At 42.4% G+C, this 25,980-nt stretch overlaps 1 long non-coding RNA gene across 1 annotated transcript in view; it reads left to right on the plus strand.

Annotated features, from left to right (window-relative positions):
* The first annotated feature begins 867 nt into the window (after positions 1-867).
* The window catches only part of LOC131899989 (uncharacterized), a 60,078-nt gene continuing 34,965 nt past the window's right edge, over positions 868-25,980 (plus strand). Inside the window, exons 1-3 of the long non-coding RNA XR_009376158.1 lie at positions 868-1,009; positions 6,867-6,935; positions 16,301-16,519. This is a non-coding gene — a long non-coding RNA (uncharacterized LOC131899989). The remainder of the gene's footprint in view (positions 1,010-6,866; positions 6,936-16,300; positions 16,520-25,980) is intronic.

The raw sequence follows: 25,980 nt of genomic DNA on the forward strand, positions 1-25,980 counted from the left end.
GGGAAGAAGGGAGGGTAGAAGGGAGGGAAGGAGGGAGGAAGGGAGGGAGAGAGGAAAGGAGGAGGAGGAGGAGGAGGAGGAGGAGGAGGAGGAGGAGGAGGAGGAGGAGGAGGCAGGAGTGGCCTGACTACAATCAGTATTTGTTGGAACACCAGAGACAGAATTAGACAGCTAACAGTACTAATGACCTTCCGTCCACCAACAGCCGTGCCCTTGAAGTGGATACGGGGCCACAGTGGAGCCAGGAGAGCACTAGATACAAAGCATGTAGGGTAACACAAGCAGACAAGTAAGAAGCGTCAGGAACAATATGAAAAAATTTCTAAAAATAATTTTCAAAACATCATTGCGTGTTGTCCAAATGAAAATAAGTCTTGAGTGGGAAGACAGTTAAAAAGTAAAAATATTTTTTTAAAAATTCATCAAACTATCTTGAAACTCCAGTATCAATTAAAATATTGGTATTTATTTTTAATGGTGGAGAGGGGAAGTAGGGTATCGAATTTATCAAATACAAGAGCAAATACCCAGGAATAAACCAAGCTGATAGGTACATGCATATCTACATGTGTATATAAAAGGCAACTATGTGTATATATCAGAATATAACATGCTATGTGTTATATTAATATGTATCACATATTATATTAATAAGCATCAGAAAGCATTATACTTGCATTAAACTATGTATTATATTAATATGGATCAGAATTATTATACTATATGTTAATATGCATCAGAAAGCATTGTGTTATATATTAATCTGCATAATGCTACATATTACATGGTACTATACTTCATATTAGATTGAATCAAATGTATTATGACATCAGAGGTTCAGGAATCAGAGATATAGAACCCTGTAAGGGAACCCAAAGGCAGTGTTTGAATCAAGCAGAGAAATGATTTTTCTGAGTACTTACCTGCTGATTTTCCATCAGAAGAACATGATGCTGGGCTCTTATAGAATGTGTAACACAATTCCAAATGGACTAAAGGAGGGCTGTGGGTAAGATATTAAACAGTGGCATTTTTAGGAGAAACAGAAGGAATCAGAAGGGAAACATCTCGGATACAGGCTGTGACTGGGAGCAGACGAGGCCTGGGGTGATTGAGCAAGGAGAAAGTGGTGTTGAGCACGTGGACCCTTACAGGCCAGGGAAAACTGAAAAAGATGCACAGCAGCCTCAGCACACTGATGACACCGTATCAGCCATTGGCTCACAGCTGTAACAAACTCCTGACAAAAACTACCAAGGAAGGGTTGTTTCACTCCGTCTGAGGCGTAGTCCATTGTGGTGGGAACGGCACAGGGACAGGAGTGTGAGGTAGTTCCTCACAGTGCATCTGCAGTCAGCAAACAGAGAGATGAATGCTGACACTCAGCTCACCTTCTCCTTTTTATTCAGTCCAGGACCCCAGCCCATGGGATGGTGCCACCCATATCTAGGATGGGTCTTCACTCTTCAAGGAGACCTAGCAACTCTCTCACAGACATATGCAGAGGTGTGTTTCCATGGTGATTCTAAGCCCCATCAAGTTGCCATCAAGGTGAAGCCTGACAGACATGGAACTGCACCACCCAACTCCATAAAGAAATGAGGTTCTGATCCATGAGAATGTATAGATAAGTCTCGAAGATATCAGCAAGATAAAGATAAAGGCCAGGCACAAAAGACCGTGCTCCACATGGTTTTATTTATATGCAAAATCAGGAGTAGGCAGTCTAGTGAGGCTGACATACAGTAGTGGTTGTATAGACTGAGGAAGGAGGCTTCAGAGGTGATTGCTAATGGACATGTAGCTGTTTGGTGGAGGATGATTTTAGAGGTTCTAAAATGACACTGTAGTGATCGTTTATAACTCTGTAATATAAGGAAAAAGGTGAACCTTTATCATATGTAAATTATATCTCAATCAAGTCATTAAAATGTGAATGCTATCCACCCCACATTTGTTTTGTAATAATCAATATGTAAAACACAGTGTATCCCTCTTGAAGATACAGCTTTCTTTTTTTTATGTGCATTAGTGTTTTGCCATGGGTTTTGGGTCCCTTGAAACTGGCATTACAGTTTTAAGCTGCCATGTGGGTACTGGGAACTGAACTCAGGTCCTCTGGAAGAGCAGTCAGTGCTCGTAACCACTGAGCCATCTCTCCAGCCCCTGCAGCTGTCTTTTTGCTAAAATTGGTGCATATCCTTTCAAAAAGGTCAGTTGTCAGAAATCTAAATGGGACACCAGTAAACTGCTGCTGTCTGAAAACTCAGGCTGTATTTGCCTACCCTAGCAAGGGCTGGACTGGTAGTTAAATGTGCCATCTCCAAAGGCAGTCATACTGGCTTAAAAAATCCATCTTCATATGTCTTCCTTGCATAGAAGTGGCTTGAGTTTCCTTAACTGTAAATGAAGAGAAAGTATTGTAAGAATGGAAAGATGTATCTCAGTAATTGAGGCAATCTCGGGCACATAGTGGGTACACAATAAATGTGCTGGTGATAATGATGCTAGGAGAGATAAGCAGGTATCTCTGGAGAACGGAAGCAGTATTGGGAGATACGTCTTTTTATTTTTTATCTATCTTATTTACATCTCTATATTTATATTGCATATGTACATTATCCCTGGTGAGTTTTCACTTAGCAAAACAATTATGTAAAGTTCCATTATTTCTAGAAAGACAGGGAAGTGCTGATTACTGGAAAAGGCATTTGTAAACTGAACAGGAAGAATGCCAAGCATACACAGAGAGGATAGAATGCCACCTGAAGAGCTGGAAGAGTGCCCCCTCCCAGTTCCTTCCAGAACAATGGAAATGCCTATGAGAAACTGGCTTTGGCAGCAAAGTACCACACAGCAGTGCTAAAGGAGACCATTGATGTTCAGTATGGCCAGGAGGTTCTGGCTCAGAAAAGAAACTGCAAGTGTTTGGGGGCAAAGAAGGAAGTGTCCTTCCTTATAGCTTGTTAATGTTTATTTAAAATTCATGACCTGAAGAGATCTTTGGGGATGTTGAAATGACCCATGCCTTGATCTGGGTAAATGTGCATGAAAGTCAGGTGACCAGCACAGAGGATATGCAAGCCTTAGACAGCTTCTGTCATAGCATTTCTATGTGTCTACATATCTACCTCTCTGCATATTTATGTCTATCATCTATATCTATAACTCCATCTCTCATATCTATGGCTATCTATCTCTCTTTATAATTTATCTATCATCTATCTATCTATCTATCTATCTATCTATCTATCTATCTATCTATCTATCTATCTGTCTGTCTATCTATGAATGTGACCCAATGAAACCCTCCATATTCAGATAGAAAAAGTTTACTTGTAGACAGTTACCACAGCGTCTTTGCAGTGTGTAAACACCAGATGCAATCCAACTTTGAACACTGTGGCTTCATGATTAAGTGCATGATGACATATTGATAAATTGGAACATTTTTGCAAAAAACAAAATTCAATAAATTTGCAAAACCATGGGCAAAATTATGCTATGGAATGAAAAATGTAAAAAAGCAACCCCTTTCCAGGAGAGATAATGTTTGCATATATGTCACAAATATGATTATAGTAAATTATGCATGGACCAATGATGAGGAAAAGACCTCAGATTTTGACATCATCTTCGGTTGATGGGGCTCTCTGCATGGTTTTATTTGTTCTTCCATCATTTCTTCATTTAGAAGACATGAGTTTAACTTTTACAATTGTGTAAACAGCATTAATACTTTGAAGTCTGCAGGAGAAGAAGGCAAACGCTGGAGAGAGACTCAATCTTCCCGTGATTAATAGCATGGGATGCTTGCGATTGCAGCCTTGGTGTCGGATGCTGGGCTCTCTGCTTTAAGGGCAGTCATCCACACAGCTAAAGCCAATTTTCTAAGGAGATCACCATCAGGTTTGGCATTACAGCTCAGTTGCAGATGCTGGACTTACAGTTTTGAGATGTGCCTCCCGGCCAGAAAATAGTTGGCTCTGTCCTATCAATTAAGGATTTCTCCTTCATCGTTGGAGCGAGCTCTTCAGGTAGCTTATGCTTCCAGGAAATCTTGGAACATCAGGACTAGACAGAAATGCTGCAACCTGAGAGTTTTCATCTCTCAAGATGAGATCTTCTCAACATGTATAATTCAGAGGAGGCTCTTTGGTACCTAAATTTATAAGCAGTCCAGAACTACTAAGCAAAGGCCCACATCTCGGGGGAGGGGCCTTAGAGGAATAGGAGCCTGTTCTTTGAACAAGACTGTCTAATGAAGATGCCAGTGAACACAGCATTCAATAATCTCATTGCATCTCTCCCTCAGTTATCTTTTTATTAAGTATTGAGAGGCAGACAGTGCACTAAACTCCATTGTTCATAAAACGTACACAGGAAGCTGGCAATAATTTCCATCCTACATGCAAATTTGATCAATTTGTAGTGTTGGTTTTGGGTGGCCTACTGGAAGAGGTGCTTAGACTGTACTTAAACTCAAATAAAAATATCAGTGATCAGTTGGTAATGTCTGTCATGCAACTGCCATGCAATTACAATTACACACCATGCAATTGCCATGCATATAGTGCTACTTCTGATAGACTAAGGACAGTCATTTCAGCCTTGACAGATGCTCTACTTCTTATAGGCTGATAGAACCAAATTTCCACCCATAGTATCATATCTGGGGGGTACCACAGAAGAGATAACAACAGCAAACATTTGGTGGCCATCTGCTACAGTTTTTGGCTTTCACAGTCCTCTTTATATACACTAAATCACATAATATTTAGGATACCCTTTTTGATGGCATTATGTCCTTCCAAGGATGTCTCCTTTCCACACATCAGGACCTCGGTTTGGAGAGGTTAAATCATTTTTCAAAGTCCCCAAATCAGTCACTCTTCCACCCAGTAAGCAACCCCAGGCTTATTATGGAACCAAATGAGACAGAACAATATCCTCTTCCTTTCAGAAGGTCAGACAATCCATTCTACTAAGTTTTGATAATTACTTTACTTTAATGGTTCTTGGGAGATGCACTCAACCAAGTTTACTTATTCAGACAAAGTGAGGCACAGTCTGTTTCACTTTCTGCCCACTAGATGTGTAGAATAGCTGGTGCCATTTGGCAGGAATAAGACTCATGCCACCCATGGAGTTTTTTCACCCTGTCCACAAATGCATACTTTGCAGATAAGCCTCACCCAATATAACTGACCCTCTTTCTCTCTCTTTTTAAAAAAATTTCAGCCTGGTTCAAGTGTTTATAATTATTTGGTAGACTAGGCATCATTCCGTAAAACACTATATAATTACAAATTTTTCTGTATGCCAATGCCTCTGCTAATGGATCCAGCTGCATTGTTGCCTCATGGTTTCACACTGTCTATACACAGAGATATCACAGCGAATCTGAGCAGACACAGAGGAAAATCAAAAAAATGCAAGGTAGAGCTGAGACTCCACCCTAGGCAATCCGACTCCCAAGGCTGTAGCTTCCCATCCGCTCAAACTGTGTCACCATCTTCCTCTGCCTACCAGCTTCCATTAGGTCCAACCACAAAGAAGCAGAGACTGAAGTGGAAACCACACATTTGATGGGAGAGTAGAGATAGGAGGCGGGGAAGCGAGGTAAGGAGGAGGAAGCCCATTGCTACTGTGGAAGCCAGAGATCAGCAGAGCACTGGAGAAATCAGTGTAACTGTTTTAAATGTGCCCCGGGGCAGGACAGTGGTGGGAGAATGCCGGCAAGGAAACAATAGCCCGTTACTTCAAGTCTGTCCCACAGGTGCACCAGGTGAAGTTTGGTGATTCAATGAAGCCCCTGAGCATGGAGCCCTGGGACAGGAATTGACTGCCAGAGAGCCTGTGGGGGAACATGTGTATCTAGGGGGTGTGCCAACAGGGCCACAATTGCTCAGTGACCACCTCTATTCATTTTCTCTTTAACTCAAACAACTTCACTGAGGCGTGAAGAATGGACCATATATTCATCTTCACTAGAGCACAATTTAATGATGTTTGGTAAATTTATTGAGTGGTGTGACTATCCAATATAATCTATTTGGGGAACATTTTTATTACCCACTAACACATACCTATTCATAGTTAGTCCCCATTTACATTTCAAACCCTGAGCAACAATAAATAAACAATCATGCCTTAGTATCCTCAGGGCACTGGTTCTAGGACCCTCTAGGGTTAAAAAAAAAAAAATCAGAAGACGCTCAAGCCTCTTATATAAAATGACATAGTGTTTGCAGAGAACCTACATACATCCTTGGGTATACTTTATCCTCTAGAGGGCTGAGGAGACAGCTCAGTAGAAAAGTGCTTGCTGTCCAAGCATGAAGATCTATGTTCAGATCTTCAGGTAGAAATCCTGAGTACGTTGGTGAATGTAGGTAAACCCAGTGCCAGAGCATGGGGCAGAGATGAGTGGATCCTGGGGACTCACTGGTCAACCAGTCTAGCTGAAACAGTGAGCCCAAGGTTTGGTGAGAAACCGGGCCTTAAAAAAATAAGGCGTAGAGTGACTGGAAGCTACCTGACATCAATCTTGGGCACACCCATGGGTGTGTGACATCCACAGGCACACCCATGGGTGAGCACACCTGCTCAAGCACACGCACACAATCTTCTCTAGAGTACTAAGGCAATGTTAACAGTTGTTATATTGCTGCTTCTTGTTTGTTTCATTTATTTACTTTTAAATAATTTTTATCTAAATTTGGCTGAATCTGAACAGGTAGGGGAGGAGATTCTAACTCCATGGGAGACAGGATGTAGAAAGTGGTCAGGGATGAGTTATCCTTGAAGATCCAATCTCAGACACCTATTTTCTCTAGTCATGTTCCACCTCTGATTTTTTCTAGAAACTTCTAAAATAATGTCGCCACCTGGGGGTCAAGTATTCAACACTCGGATCTGAAGATCTGGAAAAGGTGACCAAAATCTCTGCCTCTGGATATTTTATATAAATGAAACCATTTGGTATATAGCCTTAAGGATTTGTCCTGTTCTGAATGACTCGTGCTGCAGAAATTAGAAAGGAGGATGGGCAACAGCTAGTGACTAGCTTCTTACTAAGAGTTGGGAACCTTCTGTATGACTTGGCTTCATTATGATTGACAAGTAATGCCTGTGCTTGGCCTGGAGTCTCAGATTCAGCATGCATTCCTCCACCTGTGATTTGGAGATGTGTTTTAAAGGTATCCTTTCAGCATAAGGGACTGTCCGGGGTTGATTAAGAGACTTGAAGTCCATTAAGCTTCCACCTCAGCATTGAAACAAAGGTGTCTGCCTTAGGAGCCCATGTACTTCAACAGATCTAACAGTTTCTGGTGATTTTGGGAGCTTCAGAGGTCAGCCTTTGGGAATAACTGATATTCAGAAGAATCTTAGTTTTTAATCTAGCTTACCAACTACTTTGTCATTTTCTTTTCAAAACATTTTAAGTGTATGAGTGTTTTGCCTGCATGTAAGTATATGCACCATTTATGTGACCAGTCAGAGGCCCGAAGGGAGCGTCGGATCCCCTGCATCTAGAGCCATAAATGATTGTGAAACATTTTGTAGGTGCCAGGAATTGAACTCAAGTCCTCTGGAAGAGCAACAAGTATTCAACAAGTGCTCTTAGATGCTGGGCCATCTTTCAAATCCCTCGTCATTTTCTTAGAAGTTAATAAAATTAAAAATAATTTGATGAAAACCAACAAGATCAGAACAGCCAGCCAACTGGTCAACCTGAGTTGCATCCTGCAGAATTTTCTTCCTGGAGTATGGAACCTCTTGCCATGCAGACTGACTGTCTGCTAGACAAACTGATTACAACTCTCTATTCACAGAAATATAATTGGTTTGTGACTAACTGTAGTAACAACTGCTTATAAACACAAATGGTTTAGGATGTCAATGTAGATCCTCCATCCTATCTTGCCCACAACAGGATAATGCTGCTGAAGGCCAGGGTCATAGAGTTCTTCTGTCTCCTTGACTCTGGAATAACCCATCCAGTAGTAGTTTGACTGCCCTTCCTCTTGGTATCATTGTCAATTAGACAAGATTAATTAGAAACATCTAATTTTCTCCTTGGCACTATGAATCAATTGGGAAATAGAATAAATAAAAAACAAACTGATCAACTTCATTGTTGATACTGCTAGGTAGAAAATCTATGATTACCATGCATTGAGTCTTACCCCTGAGTTTAGATTCCACAATCTACTGCAGAAGAACCACAGGTTCAGAGCTGCAGATGAGCCATTCTGGACCTAAGAATGGAGATGGAGAGAGCTAGATGTGCCCCTATCTCCTTGAGGCCTACTCTGGTAGCTTCATTTACCTGCTAACATAGGCTCTGTGAATATGAGTCTTCAAGTCCTAAACTATCAAAGCTGTGTAGTGTTGATTGTTGGTTTGTTCTTATTTTAACATTTTTCATCAGGTTTCTGTAGTTGTAAATTTTCTCTGGTACTGTCTGGCTCCCACAGCCCTGTGGTCCTGCAGCTGCTTTTAAAATAATTACTCAAAGACATATTATTTATAACTGCTTGGCCATTAGCTCAGGCTTATTACTGACTGGCTCTTACACTTAAATTAACCCATAATTCATATTTATGTTTAGCCACATGGCTTGATACCTTTTCTTTGCCTTCACATCTTGCTTCCTCTGTATCTAGCTGGCAACTCCTGACTCAGCCTTCCTCTTCCCAGAATTCTCCTTGTCTGTTTGCCCTGCCTGTACTTCCTGCGTGGCTACTGGCCAATCTAATTTTTATTTAGTAACCAATCAGAGCAACTCATATTCACAGCATACAGAACAATATACCACAGCACTTCCCCTTTTTTATCTAATCAAAAAGGAAGGTTTTAACTTTAACATAGTAAAATTACATATAATAGAACAGTTGTCAAGCAAAAATTACCCTTACAATATCTAGTCTATTTATATTTTGCAAATTTAAAGAAAATGTTCTATCTATACTATATTTGTGAGTCTAAGGTTTTATATCTAACTTATCTTTTATCATAACCAAGGAAAATTATAACTATCTAGTCTTCAACTACATCAAAAACCCAAGAAGGATATAATATTACCCAAGTAAACAGGGAGAGCATTGTAAGTAACTTCCAAAAATCTAGAACAACAGAGACAGCTGTCTGCCTGGATAGTTATCTAAAGTTCCTCTGCAACATTGGGGCATCCATATTCAACCCATAGGCCTAGAGTCTCTCAGTCACCTTTTTCTGTATCCTGTAGAATGTCTGGCAGTTTTTTCTGTGAAGCAGAAACCTAAAGGATCATTTCACCTTGCAAAGTTCAGTGGTCATCTTCCTATGGGTTATGCATGTCTATTTTATACAACATACTGTCAAGCAGTCCAGGCAAGAACAGTTTCTTGCCCAAATGGCTAACTTTTGTCATGAAGAAGATAAACTCCATATGGAGTGTCTTCGGCACCCATCCTTCTCTCTGAAGTAAATCGGTGCTGCCAGGAGCAGATGTGTCTCGTTGTCCAGGAAAGTTTAAGTTTTTAAAACATTTTAATTGCTATATTCTGTAGGTCTCGGAAGTGTTTGAAGATTATCTATCTAATTGAATTTTATCTATGTATACCTAGAAAACTTAACATTACTATAAGTTTGAATATCATAGAAGACTAATTATTAATCTGTATTTCTTGATTATCTACTACAATTTAAATGAGCTGCACAAACACAATACCTTAAATAAGAGTAGAAATACACATACAGTATAACAAAATTAACTTTAAATTTGTATCAATAAACTAAAATCTATACCAATGTAAAACATTTTAAGGAAGTTGCTCTTTAAAAGTAGGTTTAATAATCCACCCCTTTATCCTATAATATCTATATCCTATATTTCTATATCATATCCTCCTTTTTTTTTAGAAAGAGACTGACTATGACCAATAACAATTTGTAACCAACAACCTAAACAAAGACAAATATCCATAATCCATTTTTGGGGGGAATATGGGCGTAGTTTTTTATACTACTTCCTGCTGGTTGTGGGTGCTGGTAGTCTTTTGGGAATCCTGAGAAAATTTGAGATAATATTCAAGTCCTGGGAAGATTGGCTATAACCTTGGTTGATAGATACCATCTGTCAAGGTTCAGGAGGTCTCACTTGATCAAATCTGGTCCATCTTAACCTGGAACAAATCCACACCTCTTGTTTCCTGTGGAAACAAAAGCAGAGTCTCATTTCCAAAGCAACATATCCTTAGATCCAAATTTTGAAGTCAAAATACCTTTAAAATTTACATATTGGTTTAACTGAGCAGCCTTTACAATCAAACGTCTTTATGCAGTTAAAAATCCCAAAGACGACATAATCCAGATTCTCTGTGTAATATCCATTTTTATGTGGCTTATTTTTTTATATTATTTTTATTGTCTCTTTAAAGACTTTATTTTTTAAAACTTTTTATTTCTTTATATAACTGTTCGTATTCCTTTTCCTCTTTTCTAAGCCTATGTACATTTTTACATACATTGTAAACTGGTTAGGGTTTATCCCATCTGAATCATTCCTATTGTGAATCTATTGCTTTAGACTGTAGCATTACTAGGACTAAAATAGCAACTTTGGCTATTGGCTCCTCCCACCTCAGCTTTCCAACATGACAGAACTATGTTTACTGCCAGCTTTGGGGGAAACCATGTTCATGGACTCTGGGAGGCAGTGTGTCTATGCCTCCATCCAGCAGTGTGTAGCCCAAAAACCTTTTTTCCCCTGTACTAGCAAAAGCTAAATCTGCCATGTAGTGCTCTGTGTGGCTTGGAGGCATCACTGTGTATTGCGGTGGGAATTCACCATGCTGCACCCGAATGCTGTGGCATCTGGCAGCCAACATGAGACATGAAGCAGGAACTTGTTTTTCATTCCTTTTAGAATCTTTTTTTTTTAAAGCTTTTTTTTAGGTTTTTGGTGGAAACTCTCACCCCACATTGGGCGCTACTTGTAGTTGTAAATTTTCTCTGGTCCTGCTTGGCTCCTGTGGACGCACGGTCCTGCAGCTTCTTTTAAAATAATTACTCAGAGATATATTATTTATAAGTGCTCAGCCATTAGCTCAGGCTTATTATTGACTAGCTCTTACACTTAAATTAACCCATAATTCTTATTTATGTTTAGCCACGTGGCTTGATACCTTTTCTCAGTTCTGCCTTCACATCTTGCTTCTTCTTTGTCTGGCTGTGACTCTTGACTCAGCCTTCCTTTTCCCAGAATTCTCCTTGTCTGTTTGCTCTGCCTATGCTTCCTGCCTGGCTACTGGCCAATCAGCATTTTATTTATTAACCAATCAGAGCAACACATATTCACAGCATATAGAACATCCCACAGCAGGTTTCTACCATTTTTCTTAAATTCTAAGAAAACTTTGAAAATTTTTGGCAAGATAGAGTAGAAACTGAGACCCTCCCCGACACAGGTTGATGCAATGTAGAAGAGTCTAATTGAAGAGAGTAGAGGTCTCTTGTTCTTGGGGGTAAGTCACAGAAGTAAAAGCAGATACTCAATTTGAGGGCCCAGCTCTCTTCCCTATTACCTGTAGCAATATTTCAAATTCACCATTTGAAGTGTGTTGTCTTAGATTCACCTGGATCGTCAATGATCAAAGAGCCCAGAAATACATAAACAATGTGGAATGTGTCCTGCACTTAAAACTGTTAGAGGATGTCACCCAGGATCCACGTTGGACACAATATGTTGACATATTCCTTCTATTCAACACACCATACTTTAAGGGAAATATTGGGATGGATTTTCAATTACGTTTTTGATAGATGGAGGAGCTGGCATTGTCTCCACGTGTTACAACTCCAGTCTGTCACCTTGGGCAACCCTCGGGTAGAAGCAGACCCAAGACAGAGTTTGGTCACTGGTTTGATTTAGATGTGTGGGTGATAGCACAGTGGAAATGGCCCACATTGCCACCATCTCTTTTATCTTCATTGCAAGCATGGTTTCTCAACACAGTTTGCCTGTGATTGGAGAGTTATATGAACCTTCCCAATCACAGCTACAATGCTTAAAGTGGGGGAGATGGAAGCACAGGACATTTGATGGGTAAACGATGTTAGAATAAGGGGTGTGTGGGGAAATGGCTCGATCAGTTAAGTAATGGCTTTGCAAGTACAATGACCTGAGTCTGATCCTCAGAATCAACATATAAATGCAGAGAGTGGTGGCTCACACTTGTAACCCTAGTACTGGGGATATGGATTTCTGGAGCTCACTGGCTTAGCTTCACTGGTGAGCTTCAAGCCAATGAGAGAATTTATGTCAATAGAGGTGGATGGCCTCATTCATTGAAGAGGATACCCAAGGTTGTCTTCTGGTCTCCATGCACACCTGGATAAAAAAGTGCATCAACATACACATGAACACACACACACACACACACACACACACACACACACACACACACATACACACACACTAAAAAAAGAAGTGAGAGGAAGCTGAAGTAGGCCACACAAAAAGAAATAAGGAAGAACCATGAAAGGATGGCACTAAACCAGAAGAGAAATAAAAGGAATGTGAGAAGGAGGGAAGAGGGGGAGGGAGAAGGAAGGGAAGGAGGGAGAGAGGAAAGGAGGGAGGGAGGGAGGGCGGAAGGGAAAGGAAAAAATCAGTAAGAGAGCTGGTGGGAGATGGGATCAGAAAAGGACGCAAAGAGAGGAGGAGAGGAGGGAGGGAAGAGGAAGAGGAGGCAGGAGCACAAACAGGGATGAAACCCAGTCTTACACCATTAGCAAAGCTTCTGGTTTTTTTAACCTGGCTGGTGTTGGCACATGTGTCTTGATAACTTCTGTCATAGCTGGGCCCTTAGCCCTATAAGGTGGTTCAAAGATCCAGGTGGCACTTCCACCCACAGCAATGTCAACTCCAAACATCTTAGAAATTCCTCCTGTGGGAAATACCACTCTTCATCAGGAACCCCTTAGTGAAAGGGTCCCTGCACTTCTAAGTCTGCCTGAGCTCAAACTATACACCCAGGCGAATGAGCTGCCTGTTGCAGAGAATGCTTATGCACTTTTTTTTCCATTGTCCCTGACGGTAATTTAACACATTACTTTTATATTAAAACAAATGTAGATATATTATAGAGTAGAATCCAAATTTAAGACTGGAAAGAAATTTCATGTCTGAGATGAGGTGATGTTGGCTACACTCCCAGAACCCTTGGCAGATATACACTCGCATCTCTCAGCCTTGGAGGGAGCTAATAATAGCTACCAATTATCGAGTGCTGACCAGGGGCCAGCAAGTCTCAGGACAATCACCCATTTGATCCTTATAGTCTGTCATTTTCAGATGAGGTGACTGAGGCCCAGGGAGGTCCCAAAATTAACTGAAGGACCAGTATCTGCTCAATGACAAAGAGATGTGTTGGAATCACAGTCTGTTCTTTCTGGGGATGCATGTCAAAGTACTTCTGGAAACATCTGTGGAAAAGTGAGCAAGGAGAGACTGCCAAAGCCAAGATCCTGCAACCGGCTGGTGAGATGGCTCATGAGAGAGAAGGGCTCTGTAAGACAACGATAAAGAAACACAGTGTTGGTGGTACATGATGGTAATCCCAGCACTCAGGATACAGATGTGGGAGAGGCAGAATTTTAGAATCACCCACAACGATGCAGTGACCCCATTTTATGGTACTTGATTACCACAGTCCTAAAAACAATTTAGCCATTATCCAAACTGGACCTGGATCTCAAGCACCAGGACCTCAAGAACCAGGATTCAAGTCTAGTCTCTGCTAATACCTGTGGATTTTCTCATCTCTCTAAAATGGAGAGTCAGGACAATCAATGTTATGAATTACAGAGTATGAAGGGATAGGGTTCCAGCACAGGGAGTCCGCAGAACTCCCGAGTTCCCGGTCTGGAATGAGGCTCAAAAAACAGCAACCCATTCCCCAAACTACTATCATCCTAATATTTCCTGGTCCCCGGTGGATGTGAAAACCATTTTGGGGGCAGAATCTTGTTATATAAACCCCGCTATCCTGAACTTGCTACATACCTTAGGTCAGTGACAACCTTGCAATCTTCCATGAGCTTGGTAAATGCTGGGATTACAGTTAATCGACACCATCCTGTCTCATTCATTATTTTCATATCTAAAATTATCACTATGAGATAAGAAGAGGGCTGGCAAGATGGCTCAGAGGGCAAAAGGGCTTACTGTGCAAGACAGGTGGCCTGAGTTCGAATCCTGGAACACACTTAAAAGTAGAAGAAAACTGACTCCACAGAGTTCTTCTCTGACCCTCATGCATACACTATGGTTGACACACACTAATAACAATAAACAAATAATTTTTAAAAGGTGAGGAGCAATGATCTCAGGGTCTCAGTCCTTCCTAGGGATCTCTGTGGTTACTGGAGGGGGAGGGTGGTTTTCTTCAGTGATGTGGCCACTCACTGGCAAGGTACTCAAGCTCCTCTACACACTCCCTCACTCATGCATCTGCGAGCAACCGAAAGGAAAGTCACTGGATCACACAGGAAAAAGACATGGAAGTAGAACAGGGAAGAGGAAGCAAGAGGAGGAGAGGATAAGAGAGGGAAATGGGGGTAAATGTGATCAGAATACATTCTGTATGTGTATGTATGTAAATGTCATAATAAACCCCATTATTATGCATAGTTAGTATGTGCTAGTCCATATTTTTAAAGGGGGCAAGGAGCCTAGTTCTAGGAACTAAGGGCCCCATATTTAATACTAACCAGCTAGGAGGCATATAAGGAAATGGAATCAGTGCCCATATTTTATCCCTAGAGCTACTTAAATCTTTCAGATCCTTGGGTGAGTTTCTCCACACTCTTTTCCCTCCTGGAACTGATATGCTGAGTTTTTTCACAGCACAGTCTTCCAGTATCTTCTGATCATCCATTGCTTCCATCCCTGCACAATCTAAAGCACCTCACCCTGGTCGCACATCACCTGAGTTGCAGAGCCTGGCTTGTGTGACACATACAGCTTCCCATGAGTGACAGAAATTCACAGAACTTTCCTTGGCCAGCAATAATAATTATCTATTGAATACAGTTCATAACTACTCATTAGAGTGGTTGTCTGTCATTGTTAAGCATGATCTAAAGTTTTTGTTACCAGGAAGGGTGTCTGAGCCTTCCACCAATTGAGCGTGTGTCATGTGTCTGCAGCTCACAGGCATTGTCCCATGGCATCCTCACCTGCCCTTCCATAGTGATGATTCTGTGATGACTGTTTGATAGACAGGGCATCACAGTGTAGGGTCTCTTAGTGTGGGATGGGGAGGAGGGAGGAAATCATGATGGAGGAAAGGGAGACAGATGCACTCTGCCCCTGGGGGTCCCTCAGCTCCCTGCACAGCATTCTGGCAGCAGCTTCTGAGACTGAGCTAACTCTTCACAAAGTTGATCTGACTCATGTGGGTTAGATGGCTGAGACTCCTGGAACAAAATAGCATGATGACAGTGACGTCACCAGGAGTCACTGGCAAAAAGGTAGAGGTTTGCAAGTCTAAAATGAAGGCACTGACAGAGTTTGCCCTGCTGAGGGCTGAGGGGAAGTATCTACTTCAGGTTTCTTTCTTTGGCATGTCAAGAGACCATTTAGTCTTTTGGAGATATTGTGATAAAATATGGTGAGCTAAGTGTATTATAAACAACAGAAAGTTGTTTGTAATACAACATAATTGTTCACAGTTTTGGAGGCTTGAGAAGCCCAAGGCCAAGATGCTAGCAGATTTGATGCCTGATGGGGGCTCTTCGGCTTATAGAGAAAGCCAGCATCACCAGCTGTGTTTCATAGAGGGAGGGAAATAAAGGAGAGGGCAAGAGAGGAGGGAGAGAGGAGAGTCCCATTACACTTGAAGCTAAATTTGAGGGTACATGGTCACTTAACAAATAACAACACCCACTTTCTCCTATCTCCACACACTGTTATGGGGCATGATAAGAACACCTGCCCTATTGAATGAGGAAGCACCCTAATGACCACATTTTTATTTACTTTTAAAATGAAGATTTTGTGTGTAAACAATGTCCCATTCTGATACCAGTGCATTGATGTGCAATATACCAATTTGTGGCATGAAAGAAATGATTCAGGCCCAAACACCAGCCATGTGGGTGGGTAACTTAGGTTTCATGGTTTTCCCTAACCACCCTGCCTCACCCTAACCAGAACCCTTCTATAGCAGAAAGGTATTACCTAGTCTAGCCACTGCTAAGCTTTTATTCTACTAAAATGATCACAGACTGTTGCTTCCTTTTCCAGCCCTGAGATTCTGACTGTGTGGTGTTGAATCCACCCATCCACCCCAACCAGAAGACTCCAAACCAGGGACCTGAGAGCCAAGGTCCAGTGGGATGTGTTCATGCCATCATCTCTACTCAAATCATGCTCTTCAGTTCAAAGCAGAAGGCATGCATGAGCAAGGACTGGAAAGGTTCATGGCTGTGGCTGAGAAGCCCGAGAACTTCAGTATAAAAATAGGTAAGCTGAAATAAACACTGGGAGATGGCACCAAAATAGAGTGGTAATTGATCTAATGCAACTTTTGCCTCGGATAGCATCGTGATTTGTGAAATCATGTCAGTGTTACCCCTGCCAAGTCAGCACTTACAGGACATGACTTCTAATTTAGGAGTAGGACTGCTTGAGGCTCATCTCAGAAGGCTGAAGACAGGAACTCGGCCGACACAGGGTAGTCAGACTCTTGAGAGCCCTGGCTGGAGGATGGAATGTGGGAGGTTGAAGCACCAGGACAGACCAGTTTAAAAAGCCAGGGACAGTGGTACACATCTGTAATCCCAGCACTGAGGAGAGAGAGATGGGAAGATCCCTAGAGCTGGCTGGCCTCGGGGTCTAGCTGAATCAAAGAGCTCCAGGTTCATTAGAGACTACATTTCAAAAAATAAGGTAGAGAGTGAGGAAGACACCCAACATTGACCTCTGACCTCCACACATGTACCCACATGTGTACCCACCTACATGAGTTCAGACATACACTGCATGCACATGTGCATACACACACACACACACACACACACACACACACACACACACACACACGGCCAGCCTACAAGCTCCCACTTAAACTTTCATTTAGCCAGCAGCATCTTCTAATGAACAGAAGAGGTGTGACTTGCTCAGGTGTGTTCGGAGCACCCGCTGGCACTCCAAGCACTACATGGTGTGTGGAAGCAGCTGCCGAGCAAACAAGAGTTTAAGACCCAAAGGCACCTAGAACCAAATGTTGGCAGCCTGTCTCAGACCTGGTGCACACATCTGTCCAGAGCAGCCAAGTCAAAAATGTTCAGAAGTCTCTGCCTAGATGACACCTGTTATGTCAGTGTGCCTTTAGAGAGGATATCATTTTCTCCACTTTCCCTGATGGCTTCTCTTTGCCCAGACAGGGGGCCACAACCTCTTACGTGACTCCTGCATTAGAAATCATTTGTGCTGGGAGGCCCTGAGTCACCTTTGGACCTGCCATCCACAGGGAATCACTAATTGTGGATCATTGACTCTTGGGCTAAAACTATGAGCTAATATAAATATTTTTTCCTTATAAAATTACCCAGCCTCAGACATTTCATTATAGTAACAAAACTCCAGGGCAAAGACTCCCCTGAGGATTGAGTTCAACCCGGTAGATTCAGTCCAGGCAGGTCCAGTCCCCTCCTCCCAGGCTGAGCCAAGTGTCCCTTGCATAAGCCCTAGGCTTCAAACAGCCAACTCATACACTGAGTACAGAACCCAGTCCCACTGCCTGGATGCCTCCCAAGCAGATCAAGCCAATCAACTGCCTCACTTATCCAGAGGACCCGATCCAGTTGGGGGCTCCTCAGCTACTGGTTCATAGATCATGTGTTTCCATTCGTTTGGCTATTTGTCCCTGTGCTTTATCCAACCTTGGGAATGGGGGGTGGGCTGGGGGGCGGGTGGGGGTGGGGGGCCGCAGGAGGGGGGAGAACAGGGGAATCTGTGGATGATATGTAAAATTGAATTAAATTATAAAATAAAAAAAGATAAAAAAAATAGTAACAAAACTCAGACTAATATACTAAGCTATCAGCAGTGCCTTCACTATGGTAACTGTGTCATATATATATATATATATATATATATATATATATATATATATATGATTATTCTTTCAATTATTTCAAACAATGCATTTTATACAAATGTATTGTTTCATAGAAGCCCAATAAATAAAAAATTGGTATTATAGTTTTAAAACTTAGAGGATTCTTCCACTAATAGGGCGAAGATGAGAGCTTCACTACAGTAAGCAATGTCACAATGCAGTAATGAAATACTCAAGGTGGTTCAGTTATAAAGAGAAAAAAAATTGTGGTGCTTTTATGGTTCTGGAGGCTCCAGTCCAGAATTAGGAGGTCTGTTGCCTTGGGCCTTTGGTAATGGTATAGCATCATGTCAGGAGGGATGTGCCAGAGCAAAACATATCATAGAACAAGAAACTGAGAGAGGAAAAGGTGGGTGGGGTGCCACAGTTCCTGTGGGAGCACAACTCCAGGGATTAAAGAATTTCCCACTAGTCCCCACTTCTCAATACTGACTCCTTGGGGGTGGAACTAAATACACTGATCTTTGGAGCTCACACTCAAATTCAAGCCATGTCCCACTGGACAGACTTTCTTGTGGTTGTGCTTAAGTAACATAGCATTAAGTTGCTGTGACCACTGGCTCCATGTCTGCAAACAATGCATGTCAAATAAAATCATGTACAAAATACATGAGCTTGGGCAGGGCAGATGATATCCATGGGTAGAGTGAGTCCAGATCTCCAGCTCCCAAATAAAAAGGCAGGAACAGTAGCACACATCTGCAATGCTGGAGCAGGAAGGTAGAGACAAGCAGGTCCCTGGAGCTTGCAGACAAGTCAGTCTACCCAATCAGCGAACTCCAGGTTTGTTGGGAGACCCTGTCTCAAACAACCAAACAAACAGAGAATGACAGAGGGAGATGCCTAGTATCAACCTCGGCCTCTCCACATGCACATGCATAACACACACACACACACACACACACACACACACACACACACACACACACACATACACGGAAAAACATGAACTTAACAGAAGGATATTCATGAGATATAGCAAGGACAGAAGCAGAAGCCAGCTCTAGCTGTGCTGGGACCTAAAGCACATTGGACCCTAACAGGAAAATAGGGGACCACCATTAAGAGAATCAGCTCCAACTTCATCCTGCCTTGAACTTACTCCATTCATGGCTTACTGTCCTGGGATTGCATCTCTTCCTGTCTCCAGGTGAGGAAAGAACATCTTGAATGTCATTCTCCTCAAGACTGTGTGTGATAAAGGCTGAGAATTTTCTTAGAGACACTGAACTTTTATATTAAGAGAATTCATCTTGCCAAAGGCAAGGTCATCAACCTGAGGGAAGAGTGAGCAGTTTGGGGCCTCTGCTGGACCATAAGCAGCATCCAGATCATGTTTAGGGAGCCAGCTGATCACGGAGCCTTTCTTTCCTTCTCTCCTTAGGTTTTTCTCCAGAGCTGGTGAGCCAGAGAGATTTGGTGTGTCATAGGCCAGGGGAGCATGGTGCCCGATTAGCAGGCATTTAAGCAACCCCTTATCATCTTTTCAGAGCTTTCTTGCTTTATATTTTTTAAAGCTTTATCCAATTCTCAGCAACTCGATTTTAAAGGTCATTGTATTAACTGCAAAGATGAATCGAGGGATGAGGTCATTTTTCATCTGGGGAAACTATTTGGTCTCATAGATGCTGATCCGGGCTTTCAAAGACCATTTTACTTCAGCATGGCCTTCTTGAGGTTGGGGAGAGGCCTCTGCTCTTCTTTCTTGCCAGAGGCAGCCTTGTATTCACATTTGTCTCTCTCCTATCTGAACCGCGGGTGCAGATGTACCATTCCATACCAGTTCAAAGTGGTGGGTGACTACATTGTGTTCACGTCGCTGAAATATCTGGAATTGTATAGCAAGAGACCAGTTCTCTATTGCCATAATTTACGACAGAAGCCCGGATAAAATCCCCAGACATGGATTTTCTATAAAATACTTCCTTGTGAAACTTTGTTACACTACAAAATGAAAAGAAGATGAGGGAGAGGAGAGGAGAGAAGGGGGCAGCCGGAAGCCTGCAAGGTGAACATAAATCTCCAAGGGTGCCCTTTCCATTCATCATATTTACTGTAAGGACAGGAATTTTATTTGATAGAAAAAGAATGAATCACAGTGGTTTTAGAATCTAATATGAAGCTTGCCGGAAGCGGCTCCTCCCATCTTTCTGCTTCCTCTAGAGCCCCTGCAGTCGGAGGGAAGGAAGATGGAAGAACACTGTCAGACATAGAATATTCTGCACTGGGCCGGGTGTCAGAGGAAAGGGGTTTGTGGCTTTACTCATCCAGATGCATAGTTTAATTATGCAAATTATGCTGTATGAGGTGATTCAGGAAGACAGCCAGAGATGGCTGGGGGTGAAAGAATGCAGAAGGAGGTGAGGAGTGGGAAATATCTCAGCCAGGGGGGTGATTTTCATGGCTTTCTCATTCAGAGCCTGGGGAAAGAGACTGAAGATTAGATTCTGAATATCCCTCCCCCAGCCCTTTGCCTTTCACATCATGGACGTATACCTATGCTCTTTCACATGGCTGTTTATATTTACCATAATCCCTTCATCGTTTATCTGAGTCTCCAAGACCCCAAAGACAAGAGTTTGATTGTCTAAGGTTGTGCAGAAAAGGACTGCTCACTCCTTCATGTGTGTGGGGTCCTGCAGAGAACTTCTAAGGGGTATTAATAACTTTTTGATTGAGTGCATACCAAGCATATGCAAGACCCCACATTCAGTTAGGAGAGAGGAAGAGAGGGAGGGAGGGAGGGAGGGAGGGAGAGAGGGAGGGAGAGAGAGAGAGAGAGAGAGAGAGAGAGAGAGAGAGAGAGAGAGAGAATGAATGTAAATAACTCTTAGGGTTTTAAGGTTGCTGTCTACTGGAGTCCTTCTTGATGAATAGACAGGGATGGGGGTGTGAACAGGTCACAATTTATACACTTGTTATTCACTAAATAACAATAGCCCCTCCTCTTTGTCAGGTATCACACTAAAGGCACCCTATGAGACAAAGCAAAAAGTTTCCCACTGGTCTCTACACAGTCACAGCTTTTTGAAAATAGGAAGGCCCTGGAGGACATCCTTCACCAAGAACAGCATCAAGCAACCTTTTACACACAGGGTCTGCTTCAGGGAAAACAAACACATTTCCCCCACATTCTTTTGGTTCACCCAAAGTGAAAATTGTTTTAATTGAGTTCCTTGTCGGGAACAGGAATCTCTCAAGGGAAACTCCTTTTCTTGGCTAGACAGAAGAAGACTTGGCATTGCCTTTGGCCACTAAAACGCAAATATTTGTGTAGAATTAGGAAGTGGCCTATGGAACTAGTTTTCAAATTGTTCAGTTGGAAATTGGACTGTGGATCAAATCCCAAAGCTGAAGCAAGCCTCACAAAGGTGGCCTGCAGCTTGTGCATTCATGGAGAGGGGTGGTGAGTGGGAAGCCATACGTGAATTCCTTGTAAATACTTCACAGAACATTGCAAAAATACCCATCTCTTGGTATAAGTACCTCTTTCATATGTTTGCAAGAAATGAAAATGGAAAATTGGATGCATGAAATCTCACATCCTTTGGAAGTCTGAGGTGTTTGTTGTCCCAGGCATGGCAGGAGTCAGATATACAAGGCATTTAATAGTATTCTGTTCCCTTGTCCTTTGCTCTGATGTTCTCTCTGGTAGTTTCACTCCTAAGCAGGCTCTCCCATGGACACCCACCACCTACCCAAGGGATCCAGACTAACATATATCAAAAGTAAGCCCAGTGTAAGGGTGGTTCCCATCAGGGTCATGCCTGCTGTCTTCCTGGCATTGGAACTGATGGGTTTTGCTATGCCTAGAATAAGAGTCAATGATCTTATTAACCATATAAGTCCATCAGTCAGGGAGGGAGCTAGAGTAATGTAGAAGGTATAGACAGAGAGGGTTATTAGATGAAAGGACTGAGTGACGGTGGAAATTCAGACTGTTATCATGTCTTTCTATGCTGCTCATCTATATACCAACTCATTAATCCACCCATCCAACTATTTACCTTCATGTGCATCCCTCTATCCATCCATCCACTCACCCATTTATACATCCTCCTATCTTTATATCCATCCATCCATCCATCCATCCATCCATCCATCCATCCATCCATCCACTTGTTCATCCATCCTCCCATTCTCATATCTATCCATCCACCACCCATTTTCATATTTGTCTAGCAATCTACCCACCATCTACCTCTCTTCATCTTCACCCACCTACCCACCTATCTTTATACCCACCCAGGCATTCAAGTATCCATGCATTCAGGCATTAATACATCCATCCATCATATCTGTCTATCCATTCATCAGTGCAATCACTAAGATATCTAGCTAGTCAGCAGCTGCTCCCATCTTTACTGTAGAAAGCAATGATATTTCAGTTCACAGAACATTTTAAAGAGTGAGAAAAACTATTTTTAATAGAATGGATAAATTAAATTTCATTCTATTCACATTTTATATGCAATGAAAAGGTAGATCACATGACAAAACCCAGCAGGCAATGTCAGACCTAGAATCTACACCCTGTCTCCTTAGTTCCATTTGTCCCAGAAGATGTCACTCCATCTGCTAAGCAATGGAGGTTCCCAACAAGCTAGAGCTACTGGAATTACTTACTAAACAAAGCCGTGTCATGTGAAGGTATGTTTATCTCTAGTTTCATTTTTACTGCATGATCATATCTATCTTTTCAAAAGGAAAATGTACCTTTATTATAATGCCAAATCTGAGCAAAAATAAAAAAAAATGTTTAATGCCAGAGCTGGGTGCATTCTTATGGTGCTGAGCCCTAACATATGCTAAGCTATTAGCTAATCTATTGACATGTTCCCCCACACAAAGGTGCCTTGGAAAGTCTTTAAAAATCACCATGCTATTGGTGGGAAGAAGTGGAATGCAAATCATTGCACGCAGTTTCTAGGAGAAATGCCTTAGCACAAACCAGCTAGGTCAAAGGAGCAGTGGGACAGGTTGTTCCAACCTTCCCCTGATGATTTAAATCACCCACCACCACCACCACCGTCGCCGCCACCATCACCACCGATCTTAAATGGATGCACTCCCACACTATGCTGTCTAAAATTCTTCCATTAGGTTATATCCCCATCACTATCTCACACCTGCAGGGTCACAGCCAAAGAGTGCTCGACAGGCTGGGACTGAACAATAGAAGGCAGCACAGGTCGGACACTCACCACCCATGGACTTGCTAACACATCCGTAGTTGGGACTGTTCCTCCCACATGGAGCAGCTTTGGTGCAGGCCGTGCATCTGAATCTGAAATGAATTCAATTTAGCCTGGTGTAATTGCTTATTTGATTCTCGACTATGACATGCAGTTAGGAGGGAAATTGACATTCTGTCATTTCTGTTCCAATGAACCGGATTCCGACAAGTTCCCTCCTCACTACTTTGTGGCAGATGGGCCACCTGCTCTTCTTCTAAAAGGAAATTAGAGAGCACAGGGAGCTTGGAAATACAGGCTTCCAAGCCGGTGCCTTTTGAGAGTTCTGAAGCAGATGAACCAGGTAGCCAGCCAGAGGTATGCCTGGACCTCCTTCTCCCCAGACTAACAATAGAACTCCTTTCAGAAGCGCTCTGGGTGGATTTCTGCTTTAGAAATAGAAATTCTCTCACTTGTCATCCAAAGATCATTTATGCTTAAGGTCAAATGTTCTGAAAAGTTCTCTAATAATTCAGAAGTTGGAGATATCCCTAGTACATCATCAAAGACCTTACAGTTTCAAACACAAGAAAATGTGTTTGCTGGACCATGGTTATCCAATGGCCTCTTCACCCAAGTCTTTCTGTGACCATGGGACCCCGAGTGATGTTTGTAAGCTGGCTGATAGCTCAAACCTTAAATCTTAGTGATGAGAGAGGAAAATCCACAGGAGCTTAAGGAGAGGGCTCAGGAGTCAACAGCCATAGAAACTAGACTTCCTGGGAGATGTGATTTAGATAATAATCCTAAAGTATGGTTTTAAAAAAAAGAATGGGGAATTCTCAGAGGGGATGACTGTGCCTCCCTCCCTTCAGACGATACTTGGCAACCTGGAGACATTTGTGGCCATCCTAATGGGAATGGTGCCCATTACAGCATCTAATCATTGAAGGTCAGGAATGTTGGTGCCTTATCCTATAACACATAGGATGTCTGCATATAACACAAAATAACCTGCTCTAAACTGTGTGTGTGTGTGTGTGTGTGTGTGTGTGTGTGTGTGTGCGTGTGTACATGCATTCCTGCCTTGTACAAATACGTGTAGGCTAGAGGAGAATGCTGTCTGTCCTTTTTAAGTTGCCACCCACCTTCTTTCTTTGAGACAGGGGCTTTCACTGGCCTGGAACCTGCCAAGTAAGCTGGGCTAGCTGACCATTAAGCCCCACATATCTACCTGTCTCTGGAATTCCAAGTGTGTATTGCTACACCTAGATTTGCTTTTACAGTGTGGATTCCAGCGGTCAAATGCAGGTCTTCATCCTTGCAAGGCTTTACTGCAAAGCTATCTCTGCAGCCCTTTTCCAAATTCTTGACAGTGCTGTGGTTGAGAAACCCACTGTGGTTCGAGGAGGTGTGGCAGGTGTGGCAAGATGTGGTGGTATTGTGTTCCCCAAAATATTGTGCACCCTAATAAACTTATCTGGGGTCAGAGACAGAACAAGCCACTAGATACAAACGCTAGAAAATGGCACTCACACCTTTAATCCTAGCATTCCAGAGACAGAAATCCCTTGGATCTCTGTGAGTTCAAGGCCACATTGGAAACAGCCAGGCATGGCGTCACATGCCTTTAATCCCCAGAAGTGAGGCTTTAATCCCAGGGAGTAATGGCAGATAGCAGAAAGGTATATAAGGCGTGAAGACCAGAAACTAGCAGCATTTTGCTGGTTAAGCTATTAGGTTTTAAGCAGCACAGTTCAGCTGAGAGCCATTTGGATATGAGGACACAGAGGCTTCCAGTCTGAGGAAACAAGATCAGCTGAGAAGTTGGCCAGGTGAGGTTAGCTGGGGCTTGTTCTGTCTCTCTGATCTTCCAGTGTTCACCCCAATAACTGGCCTCAGATTTGATTTTATTAATAAGAACATTTAAGATTCCTGCTACAGACAGGTGGTGCCCACCTAGGAGGAGAAGATACTAGCTTACTAAGGAAGTCAGTTCCTGCCCACCAGGGAAGCCCGCAATGAGATGAAAGGTGGAAGTGTCATTTACAACCACAGATCTCATTATGGTCCTTCTAGGCTTACAGCCCCACTGGATTCCCATGGCCTTTAGGAAAAGTCCAATATACATAACAGACTCAAGGTTCTTTGAGCAACTTTCATCTTCTGCACAGGAAGGAGAAGGCTAGGAAGGGATGGAAGATAGCATTCTAAAAGAATCCTTTATTGTTGGACTTGAGGATGGTGGAGGAGTGGCAAATAAATATGTATTTATACCCAAGTTACTACAAATGGGTCCCTACAGTAGTTAGGGTTCTCTAGAGGAATATTGCTAATAGAATAAGTGCATATTAGAAAAGGATTCATTAGATTGGCTAACAGGATATTAATGGAATAATGCAAGAATAGCAGCTGTCATACAGTGAAAGGCCAGGAATTAGGGAGCTGCTGAGTCCATGAGGCTGGTGCTTCAGTAGCCCCAATCTGGTGCTGAAGGACTGGAAGATTCCTGGAGAGTAGCTAGTCTTCAGGCCCCATTGGAAGCCCCAGGAAGATGGTTCTAACATCAGGGGAAAGATCAGCAGTAGCAGTAACAGCATCGATGAACTTTCCAGAGAGAGTGAGCA

This window comes from Peromyscus eremicus, chromosome 1 (assembly GCF_949786415.1).
Source record: "Peromyscus eremicus chromosome 1, PerEre_H2_v1, whole genome shotgun sequence".
NCBI lineage: Eukaryota > Metazoa > Chordata > Mammalia > Rodentia > Cricetidae > Peromyscus > Peromyscus eremicus.